The sequence below is a fragment of the Mus musculus genome, chromosome 15 (assembly GCF_000001635.26).
Source record: "Mus musculus strain C57BL/6J chromosome 15, GRCm38.p6 C57BL/6J".
In the NCBI taxonomy this organism is placed as follows: Eukaryota; Metazoa; Chordata; class Mammalia; order Rodentia; family Muridae; genus Mus; species Mus musculus.
The window spans coordinates 36,698,705-36,710,913 of NC_000081.6; the positions used below are offsets into that span (position 1 = coordinate 36,698,705).

At 46.3% G+C, this 12,209-nt stretch overlaps 1 long non-coding RNA gene across 1 annotated transcript; it reads right to left on the reverse strand.

The window, feature by feature from the left end:
• Window positions 1–5,352: 5,352 nt before the first annotated feature.
• Window positions 5,353–10,914, reverse strand: Gm41296. Its single transcript, XR_875148.3, has 3 exons — window positions 10,769–10,914; window positions 6,891–6,982; window positions 5,353–6,003 (listed from the first exon to the last, which is right to left on the reverse strand). It is a non-coding gene; the product is annotated as a predicted gene, 41296 (long non-coding RNA).
• Window positions 10,915–12,209: the final 1,295 nt, after the last annotated feature.

Sequence of the window (12,209 nt, forward strand, 5' to 3'; positions counted from 1 at the left end):
GGCTTACAGGTTCAGAGGTTCAGTTCATTATCATCAAGGTAGGAGCATAGTGGCGTTCAGGCAGGCATGGTGCAGAGAAGCTGAGAATTCTACATCATGTTCAGAAGGGAACCAGGAGAGACTGGCTCTTCTAGGCAGCTAGGAGGAGGATCTTAAAGCCCATCCCCACAGTGACACATTTCCTCCAACAAGGAGATTTCTAATAGTGTCACTCCCTGGGCCAAGCATATTCAAACCATGACAATTGATATCCCATATTTGTGTGGCTGGCCTTTTTTTTGTTGTTGTATGGTTATTTGGCTTCATACCAGCTTTATAAAGACAAATGTTGTTGGCTCTTTAAGGCATTTCAGAACAGAAATAGGTAATCACGTGTGTAGACCTGGTCCCCCACCCCTGGTTTAAATGCAGTGTCTCCTTAGACTGCAGACCACCAGTGGGGCTCAGCTGTGGCTTGCTAAGGGACATCAAGGGCAGTGGCCTGTCTCACTGTCAATGGCCCTTGGAGTTCCAGATTTCTCTGTGGCTCTAGACTGCTCAACTCTGGAATCAATCTCTTCATCCCTTTGCATTTTCTTCCTGACTTGTTAGTCCATTGTTAGAATTTGCATGCATGTGTGACTTTTCTAAATTCTTGATCCTTAACAGAATCATCTCTTTTAGGATCTTTAGGATTGTCCCTGTTAACTTAGGTTGTCCACCCCTTCTCTCTCTCTCTCTCTCTCTCTCTCTCTCTCTCTCTCTCTCTGACACACACACACACACACACACACACACACACACACACTCGTGGAAATCAGGGGTTCAAGGCATGTGACACAGGACCCTCGTAAAGCCTGGATGCTTGTGTTCCCCTAAACTCACATCTTGTATCTTAATCTCCAGTGTGGTAGGAATAAGAGATGGATCTTCATGGGTAACAGGGCCATCATGGGTGAATTAGGGTCCTTCCAAAAGAAGAGAAAAGATGGCATGTTCCCCTTGCACTGTGGACACACAGTGCATGTGTGAGATGCAGGATTTCATCAGACACCGACTCTATGAGAACCTTCATCCTGCAGATCTGTGAGCAGTAAACTCTTGCTTAGGAACTACCCAGCTAAAGGCAGTTTGTTCCAGCAGCCTGGCCCACTGAAGAAGACAAAGGGCAGGACCAGGGTCCTCGTGCAGCTCCTACACTCCCTGCACCCCAGAGCCATCCTCGATGTTGTCCTCTCATCTTGTGCAGATCCCTTCTTGTGTGTTTGTAGTAGTGTGTGGCCTTTTGTTGTGAACATTGAAAACACCTTCTGTTGTTTACAACTAACCACAGAGCCCTGATGCCACATGCTTGCCATCTGAGAACTTCCTTCTTGATGTCTTCCTTGAGCTTGGTCCAGGATCCACATTGGTCAATGCACAGGTCCTTGAAGCTGTGCCACCAGATTGTTCATCTCTGAAGTCAAGTGACAAGTGTCAAAGTCCTGACAAATGGCTTACCCCAATACGGTGTATGTCTTCTTGACTCCGTTTTCTTGGAGAGTTTAGTATATCCCATGTATATTACATTTTGCTGTCACTGTCCCTTCAGGAACACAGACTCCTATCATTTAGATACTAGATGGAACTCTACCACATCCTATTTACTTAAGCAGAAACCAGCTAAACCAGAATGAACACGCTTGCCAGAATCCCTCCCTCCTCACTGCACCCGGGCTTTGCCCGACAGCAGGTGACTTTTGAGTGATGTTGGCACTGAATGACAAGAGGCAGGACTCCTCATGCGGATGACATTTTCAGCATAGAGCTTGTCTTTGGTGGCTGCATCTCTGAACTTTTATCAGGGATGTGTGTCTGGGGCCAGGAACCTGCCTTCCTCTCCCCTCCTCCTCTGCCTCCCCTCCTCCACTCTCAATTTCTGCCTCTCTAGATGTAGGTTTGACGTGGAGTAGATTCTACTGACCACCTTGAGCTGTCAGAGTCTGAGGCCTCTCTCTACAGAGCAGTAACTCTCATGTATGCCCAGAGGCCTCAGGTCACAGTCTCCTTTGGATCTTTTATGGGTAGATAGACTCGGTGGCCTTTTAAAAAATATTTGATTTATTTATTTTATTATTATTGTGAATGTGTGGTGTGTGTGTGAAGGAAGGTGTGCATATGTGTATGTGGAGATCAGAGGACAAACTTCAGGAGTCAGTTCCACAGTGGAAATCGAATCTAGGCACTTAACTCAGGTCTTGGGACTTGTGTGGCTGAGCCATATTGCCAGGCAGGCTTGGGGGGCTTCATGAATGGCAGCACTTTTTCAACGTATTGTTTGTTATTTGTTTACAATACTAGGATTTGATCGCAAGGCCTTGTACATGTTAAACAAGTGTTCTGAAACTGATCAAAACCTGTTTTGACTTTTGCTTTGAAACAAGGTTTTGTTAAGTTGTCCAGTCTGGCTTTGAACTCACTCCAGCCCAGGCAGGCCTTGGGTTCAAGACCTTCATCTCCTGTGTAGCTGGGACAATGACACTTATTGTTTGAAGAAGTCATAACATCTGCTTTGGCAACCCTGTGCACCTCAGAGCAGGGCTCCTGGCAACTAGTTGTCCTTCTGAAGGGTAATTTTGAGCTTTGAGTCTGGTTTTCTCTTCACTGGAGCTGATAGAATCAATCACTGGCCAATGTAGAATGGCAAGACACACAGGTCTATTGTATTTTAAGTCCTGACTACCAGCTGAACAGAGCGTTAGCCACGAGGGGAAAAGGCAAGCAACTGTCAGGGCTCGCCTGGGGAGGGAGGGAGGGCTTCCTAACAGCAGCCAAAAGTATCGTGCTGGGCTCTGGTGTAAAGTTCAGTCCTAGCATTAGCTATCCCTGTTGGCAAAGCACTAAGGTTCTTTTGAGTCACATCAGTAAAGTACAGATAATATTAGTATCAATTTCATATTTTCTTGTAACAATTAACTGGGATAAAAACTTAACTAGCTTCCCGCCTAGAGTCTGGTACACAGTATCTGGTATACAGTAGGAGTTTGAAAATGCCAGTTGTTACTACTGGTAATAAAATCAGCAGCCATATTCACTGCAGAAGAGCAATCTGTGCAAATTTGGCTTGGGACTCTGTACTGGAGGTAAAAGCTGGGATGGAGATCAGAGCTAAAGCTCTCTAATCTTGACTTTCCTCCCATACTGCACTGGGAGGCAGCACAGAAGAGGTCAAAGCCGGCACAAAAGCTCCCAAATTCAGTCACTGGGAGTAGAAGAGGAAAGGGTTAACCTGGTGCTCGTGATTTGAAAATATTCACATCTGCTCCCAAGGACCTGAGGTCGACGTGGAAGTAGCTGGTATGCTGGGGAGCAAGCCCCGCCCACTTCGCTCGGACTCTTCCAACAGAGGCCTTCTCCTTTGGAGGTAAGAGGGACGGACCATCTGGCCAGGAGGAGGCAGGCCACTGCTGGAAGATATTAAACCCTGCACCTGATCCATGACTGACTGGTCATGGCTGGTACAACTATGTCTGGCTGAGGACTAAGTTGAGAGTAAGGTTTGGGTGTGTTTGTCCCTGCTGACATGCATTCAGATGTTTGGTGGCCAATGTAGCAATGTTGGCAAGTAGGACCTTGAAGGGGAATTAATGTCTGTGGAGACCAGAGACAGGCTGTTATAAAGTGGGGTTGCTGCCCTGTGACCCTCCTCTCTTCCACATGCTCACACCCTCTCCTGTGTACTCCTGTCACGTGACTTCATTACCCATGATACAGCATGAGGGCCCTCACTAGATGCAGCTATGTGATCCTGAACGTCTCTAAAACGGTGAGCCAAATAAAGACCTTCTCTTTTTATTTTATTTTATTTATTTATTTATTTATTTATTTATTTTTGGTTTTTCGAGACAGGGTTTCTCTGTATAGTCTTGGCTGTCCTGGAACTCACTTTGTAGACCAGGCTGGCCTCGAACTCAGAAATCCGCCTGCCTCTGCCTCCCCCCACCCCCCCCCCCGAGTGCTGGGATTAAAGGCGTGCACCACCACTGCCCGGCTGACCTTCTCTTTTTAAACGATCTAGTCTCCATTATCCTCTTATAGAAACAAAACAGATCAGTACCGGTCCATGAACGCCATCAAGACTGAGGGCGGAGGTACAGTAGCATGGGAAAAGAAGAAGTACAGAGGGCCACAAAGACGCAACAAAAACTCTAAGCTTAATACCACATTCCATTTATTTATTTATTCACTTTACATCCCAATACCCTCCCCCTGTTACCACCTCACTTAGATCCTCCCCCATCCCCTCTCCCCTTTTCCTCTGAGAAGGGGGTGCCCCCTTCTGGGTAACACACACACACAACACGTCACTGCAGTACTAGGTGCATTGTCTCCCACGGAGGCCAGACAAGGCAGGCTAGATAGAGGAATAGGATCACAGGCAGGCAACAGAGTCAGGGACATTCTCCCCCTCCCCCCTCTAGTTGTTGGGGGCCCAGCAAGAAGACCAAGCTGCACATCTGCTACATATAAGGGAGGGGGGGGATGGGGCTAAGTCCAGCCCATGCTTGCTCTTTGGTTGGTGATTCAATCTCTGGGTTAGTCGACTCTGTGGAGCCCCTGTCCTTTTCGGGTCCCCCAATCCCAGCACTACATTCCTAACAAACCGTGAACAGTGCCAGTACCCACGCCCAAGCAGCCTAGAAAACATCCTTCTCTTACACCAGGTCACAACTGCACTGCGACCCACAGAGCTGCTTCACTACTAAATCCTGTGGAGCAGGGAACAGAGAGAGGTTTCTATGGAAGACTCATCCTGGCAGGTTTAGTTTCACAGGGGCCTGACACTGCCTGGCTTTTCAACCCACTGCAAAATTAGTCCATGTTAAAGTCAGACTTGTCAGTCCAAGCAGTATTCAAGAGTCATGACACTGAAGGCGGGGGATGGGGGGGTGTAGAGAGGGTAGGGAGAGAGAAGAGAGGGAGAGAGAGAGAGAGAGAGAGAGAGAGAGAGAGAGAGAGAGAGAGACTGAGAGACAGAGACACAGAGAGACAGAGAATACAGAGATGATAACAGTACTAAAGAAAATAAGACAATTAATTGTATTGGCCCTGTTGTGTGATCCCAATATCAAACGCAAAATTCTATGACAAATAGGGGCTATGACAATCCATTTATAAGTACTTCAGGTGCAGTTATACTGACAGTTTTCATTTGTAATCTTAAAAAATTGTTTCTGTTGTCAAATATCACTTGTTATTAAGTTCCTATTTAATGTGTGTTGATTCTGAGTCATCCAAGCTCAGCAGCATCTTCCTCACCGCCGAGCTCTAAGGACTAGAACTGCCTGACTTCAACCTTTGGCTTTTTATTGAAGGTTTGCTTGAATTCTCTTTGTACTGATTTTTCTGCCATTAATACTGTTTGTATTTCATCCCCAATGTGGGCCAGAGAAGCCAAAACCTGCTGCCCTAGCTATAAAACAAAACAAAACAAAAATTACATTAACATTTCTTCCATCTTGCTGTACTAGTTATCCATATAGAAACTAAGGGTCCTGACCCACCCTTGGAATGAAAACTGTGGCAGTAGAGAAGTCAAGGAGGTTGGAGACAGGCAGGCCTGGCTTGGTCTCCCCAGCGCAGGGCTCCTTGTGTCCACGCACGTGGTGGTCCTTGTTTCTTGAAGTAGCAGCACTAGAAGCAAGAGTCCAGTGTGGGTGGCCCAGCTGAAGGCTCCAGAGTCCCATAAAACTATGAACAAATGTCCTCTTGTTTTCCTCATTAATTTGTTTCTTGCAGGAAGTAGGGGTGGGGGTAGAGAGTGTCCTCCTCTGTTCCTACTTCTTCAAGTCCAACAAGATAAGGATCTGGCTTGTTCAACTCTGAGTCTCTCAGGCTCAGCTTCTTAGACTACTTACTATCCCCTCTTGTTTTTCTGAAACAGGTTTTGTTATTTTTGCTGCTGACTGGTTGTTTACATTGCTGCTGAGCACATGGCTCAAGTGGGTACAGTGCTCCAAGTACAAACATATTGTGGCTCATAGCCTGCAATACATGAGACAGAAAAGTCACCCATTGTTAATACTTAGTGGAATGTCTTTAGATAGAAAGATTGTACTATTATTTTCTCCATTAATCAATCAATCGATTAATTAATTAATTCACTTTACATCTCAACCGCTACTCTTTCCTCTGTCTGCCCTCCTGCTCCCCGCCTCACCCCGTGCTATTATTGACTCTTACTTTCACCTGTGCTGACCACAAACTCATAGCAATCCTCCTGCTTCAGTCTTAGATTACAGGTATAATCCATCAGGACCACAAAGGTTGTGTATGTATCAGTCAGGTGATAAAAAGTCTTCTAATTTGTCACCATGAACTCAACCCCCTTTGAGGTCAGGATTTGCTCACTTAATGAGCAAATATTTGAGGCAATGTCTTGTGAAAAATCCCGTTAAATAAAGGGAATTGGCTGTGTTTGGAAGTAGGACCAGGAAGGAGATCATTAAAAGACAGGTGAGGTGGGAGAAGGGACCAGCAAACCTGTAGGTCCAAGCGGGAAAGGGAGAGCGGGGACCCCAGCATCTTTGATCTCTAACACCCTCCTAGCTCAGCCCTGACCAGGTTCCTCTAGGGCAGACGTTCTCAAGCCCCTTGATACTGTAATCCTTTAATACAGTTCCTTATGCTGTGGTGACCCCCAGTCATAAAATTATTTCACTGCTACTCATAACTAATTTTCTTACTGTTGAGTCATAATGTAAATATCTGTGTTTTCTAATAGTCTTAGGGGACTCCTAAGGGTGAAGGGGTGATTTAACCCCAAAGATTTCAAGATCTGCACATTGAGAAACACCTCTCTAGTCTCTTCCCTAGATGGTGACACTGCTCTAGGCTCCTCCCCAGGTGGTGACACTGCTATAGGCTCTTACCCAGGTGGTGACAGATGGAAGTTGGGTGCCCGTTCCTTTAGAGAACTTTAGAGTTCTTTCCTAGACGTGTCACAAGAGGGTAGTGTCTCCTCCTGCAAGGAGACCAGAAGGAAGCATGAGGTGGCAGAGATACACTCACTGAAAAGTGGGTAAAGATGCTTGCTACCAAGCTTGGCAGCCTGAGTTTGGTGTCCACAACCCACACAGTGGAAAGAAGGAACTGATTTCTGAAAGTGGTTCTCTGACAACCATGCAGTCGTATGCATCCGTAACATGCATGAGCGTGGGCCTGTGTGAGCATACCCCGCCCCCCCCCAATCAATCAATCAATCAATCAATAAACAAATAAGGTTTTACAAAGAAAGGTGGGCACTCCTGAGGCTTTTTGTTTTCTAAAAACAGATTGACTTTTTTTTTTTTTCTCAGATGGAGACGGCTTGGTCTACGTAGCTGCTCCAGGTCACTATGGACTGATTGTTCATTAAGGGTGGTTCATCTCTCTTAACTTAGTGGCTGTGGCTGCAGTGGAGAGGAAGTCCTGGCTCTGGGTAAGGTACCTGGGTGCCTGTGAGCTTGGCTTCCTAGTTGCTGTTCCCAGCCACAGCACGCTCTCACCACCTGGTGACCATACACTTCAACTGCAAGGCCTGCTTTGAAGATGTTGGGGAAGCAGCCTTTCCTGAATGGGAAGAAAACCTCTAGGCTAAAGTCATGGGCAAAGAGTTGCTTGGTTTTTTTTTTAATTCATAAATAGTAATCTTGAGGAACCCGTTGGGGTTGCTCTCTTCTCTGGGTTAGCGTGCATCTCGGGTGTGTTTCAGGAATACTTGCTGGACATCTCACCCATGGCCAGAGTGGTGAATGAAAGTTAGCAGGTGTGCCACAGCAGGGGTCTCAAGCTTCCCACCCTCTTGGGTCTCCCAGAGCCTCCCCAGAGAGAACCCGGAGCTCAGCCTCCTGCCAGCCTCCCTGCTCTCCAAAGACAGACTTTGGTTTGGTTTTGTTGGTGAGATCAAAAGAGTTGAAGAAGACTTTGAAGTTAACACATTCCTTCCTAGGAGGGGCCAGATACCCTAAATCCCCCGTATTTACTATTTGATTCTGTAGCTTCTCTTACTGTTGGCTTTGTAGCTCTGCCTCACTCATTGTGCAGGGGGAACTGTTAAACCATTAACACTCTAGTGTGAAGAAGAGCCTGAGCCACTTTCCTTAGGTAAAGCTTCCAGCTTGCAGGGACTTGGACAGGGATTAAAGAGAGAGTGAATGTGGGTGGAGAGGGCCTAGAGTGTGGTCTTCCTGTGATCCTGGGGCCAAGAGGGGCAAGGGAGACCCCAAGGGCACATTGCAAATCCCATCACCCCAATCTGCAGGAACACTGATAAAACATTAGAGGGCCTGCAAGATGGCTCAGCTGGTAAAGGTGCTTGCCACCAACCCCGAGGACCTGAGTTTAAGGTTTAAGTCTTGAGAGCTATATGTTGGAGGGAGCCAGCTCACTCTTGCATATTGTCTTCTGACACACACACACACAACTTTAAAGTTGCAGTTGATGGAGGGAGATAGGATGGGAGGGCTGTCTCTAGGATACACAGAGGCCCTAATGGAGACTCCTGGGAATGAGGGTGACTTTTATGCAGTGGGGACATGTTGATTGAGCCCTGTGTGCATATTCTTCTTTGCTACCACCCAGGCAGTACCATTTGCCTCATTTTTGTTCCTAGCCTAACCCCTGAGGCTGACTGGGGCCATAGCTCTACTCTCAAACACTGAGAATCATGAAAAATCATGGTGGGGGCTGGAGACATGGCCCAGTGGTTAAGGGAACCAGCTGCTCTTCCAGAGGACCCAGGTTCAGAACCCAGCACCTGACATGGCAGCTCACAACCATCTGTAACTCCAGTTCCAGGGGACCCCTTCTGGCCTCATGGGCAGCAGGCACACGTGGTACACAGACATACGTGCAGGCAAAACACTCATGCACATAGAATAAATAAATAGAAATTTAAAAACAATAAAGAAAACAAAACTGTCAGTACTGATCAGTTGTGTAACACTCCTACAAGTTATAGGTTATCTCAAATTTAGAGAAAGATAAGTGTCCCGCTCCCCCCCCCCCCCCCGTTAGAGATTAGGTCAGCAAGAGCCAGAGAGATGTTATATTCGCACACCACTTTCCAGAAATGTGTTAGAATAGTGATATCTTCAAGTTCATCTGAAGTTCATTATATTTCTTCGCATAATTCTCAGTGGCTGTTGGGGAGGCCACGCAGAAAACATCTTGCTTGTGACTTTGGTGACACACTCACAGCAAAGGCTACCCAACATAGGACTTGCCACTGCTACTATTAGTAGAAACCAACTTTGGTCCTGGCTTCCATTAAACTTAAGCATAAATAGGTACAGCATTCTTTGCCTTCTTAAGTCTCCATTACTGGGTGATCTCGTACTACACAGAACAGGAAGTACATTGGATAACTTTGTGGGGTTTTTTTCTCCCTTGTTAATCTATTTTCTTATGAAGGTAGATGTGAACCTAAGATCTTAAGAAAAGGTATTTCTTTCCTTTTATGTCCCCGCGTCTTTCTAGGTGACTCCATCCACTGGGGTTAGACAATAATTCATTTCTGGGAGACAAAATCCACCAGTAATATGTAGGAGCATATTTACAACAAAGAGTTACAACACAGGCTCTTAGTGGTCCTATAGCAGTCACAGAAGAAAAGAAACCATGGAATATCTCCTAGAGACTAGAAGGATGCTGAGCAGGGACATTCCTGCCTCAGACTGGAGTTACACAGGTAGGGATGCTCTAGGGTCTACATGAGTGAGCTTGTGGCCAGGAGGGACTGGCAAGGTCACCTCTATTAAAGAGCCATGTGAGGTGTGGGGATTCTATAGAAAAATGTCCATGCTGCGGACTGAAGGGATGACTCCACTTCTTCTGCCTTCACGGTTGACCTCTAAACCCTAGGAGCAAAAGGCACTGTCTCCTAGAAGGATGCCCATCCTCTGTAGTGTCACTGCAGTGCCCTCTACTGGCCAAGTGTTGCCAAGCACCATGGAAGCTGTAAGGAAGATCCAAGGCCCTGGGTCCTCAAAGGGACAGGGTGTTGACAGCTGGCACAGTGTAGCTTCTGTATAAATGTTATTGACAGTCACGTAGTATACTTCTTCATCCATACTTAGCTTTGTTTTTTCTTGTATTAATAATTTACCTGGTTATTTTTGGTTTTAAGACTAGCATAGATTTTCCAAGTCTCCTCTGTTTTTTTTTTTTTTTTTTTTTTTTATAATTCCCTTCCACAGAATAGCCACAGACTCAGATAACTTTGTTAGCATCAAGTGCCAGAACTACTGTAAGGTGAGGGAGCCGTGGCCACAGAAGCCTTAGTTATTGAAGAATCTTTGCATCTGCAGCAGGGCTCCCAGACAGTTGCCTTAGCACCTGTCTTGCCTTGGAAGAATTCAATGACTCTGCCTTTTCTCTTCTCCTCCTCTCCTCCCCATGTGTGTGGACTAAAACACAGCTTGAGGCTGGGCCTGGTGTGGCACACTCCTTTAATGCCAGCACTCAGAAGACAAAGGCAGGCAGATCTCTGTGAGTTCAAGGCCAGTATGGTCTACATAATGAGTTCTGGGACAGCCAGGGTTATTTAGAGAGACCCTGCCTCAAAACCAAAAACCAAACAAAATACACAACTTTGCAAAAACCATTAAGCTCCAGTGACAATTGTGACACCACACAAACCTGTGCCACCATCTCTAGTCCTTTAAAAGGTCCCCAGACCTTTCCTGCATTTCCATAGAAGCCATTTGATCTGTATCTGACATTCAACTCCCCGAAGGACTATCACTCCAGAGTAGTAAATGATTCTTACCAAATTGAATTGCTTTTCTCTCTTAATTGCAGGCATGGCTGCTGAGAAGCATCCCCAAGAAACAGTGTGCGGTTTCAGCTGCCAATCAGAACACAAAGAATGTCGGACAAGCAGAAATCCAGAATGCGTCTGGTCCCCACCACTGTGGATGTGTGAGAGTTCTGAGCTTTTGAACACATTTGTGATGCGCAGCACATTTGTGGGGTGGAAAGTGCTGATTCTGAGATCTGACAGGCTCAGGTGCAGCTGAGAGGGCGCGTATGCTCAGTGTGCACTAAGCCATAGGTTCAGTTCTCAGCACTAAGTGAGCTGTACCCTGTAGTAGCTCTCTCTCTCTCACACACACATTATATGTGTGTGTATGTACATCTATGTAATATCATATATAACTGTGGGGAGGAGCATACCTGGCTGTTGCCAGGTAACTGTGGGGGTGGAGTCCAGACAGAATACCAGGGACTTGGGGTGTTGCCCTAAGTGACTGATGGCCACACCCCTCTCTGCAGGAGGCTGTGGGAGACTGTAGCTGTGAAAGGACTCCCGGGCCCAAGGGGCGTGGCCAAACACCTGATATTTCTTGCAGGTGATAAGTCACCCACGGGTCTCAGGGGTTCAAAGCATGCACTGGACCAGGGACCACATTGTCTGTGCACAGCTCACTGCCCCACATCAGTCTGAATGCATGAACTTCTTTAAGTCTTTTTATTTATGGTGGAGCATGCCTTTAATCCCAGCACTTGGGAGGCAGAGGCAGGAGGATTTCTGTGAGGCCAGCCTGGTCTACAGAGTGAGTTCCAGGACAGCCAGGGCTACACAGAGAAACCCTGTCTTGAAAAACCAAAATAAATAAAATAAAATAAAATAAAATAATTCACTGTGTTTGTGGGGAGAGGCATGAACTTGGCATGGCATATGTGCGAAGGCCAAAGAACAACTTTTAGAAGTCATTTTTTTCCTTACACCGTGTAGGTCTGTGATCTCACAGCTTGCGGAGGAGTCTGGCTTACTTTGCATTATTGTATAGTTTCTGTATTTTGCACGCCTGTATCATGCACAGTTGCTAATTACTGAGTCATGCCACAGCACTAGGACTGGCCCTGTGTGGTTTAAGACCCTCCCCCATCTCTCCACTCTCGGACACAAGCACCAGGTACAGGCACTGTGCTACCCCTCAGCGGCCCCAGTGAACAAAGCTCTTTTTTGTTCTCTTTCTCCATGGACAGGATCTTTACTCCATTTCCTTAAAGGATGAAATCACTTCAGTGTTTGGACGATTGTGGAGCCATAAATACATTTAGCTCAGTCCGTTATAAATTGCAGTGCCTGGAAAGCCATTCAATACAGAAATATTAAGAAAATTCACTCTTTCCTTTTTTTAAATGGAAAAGATTGGATTTGGTTATTGGTTTATATTGAAACAAATGGCTTTTCCAGATAGACA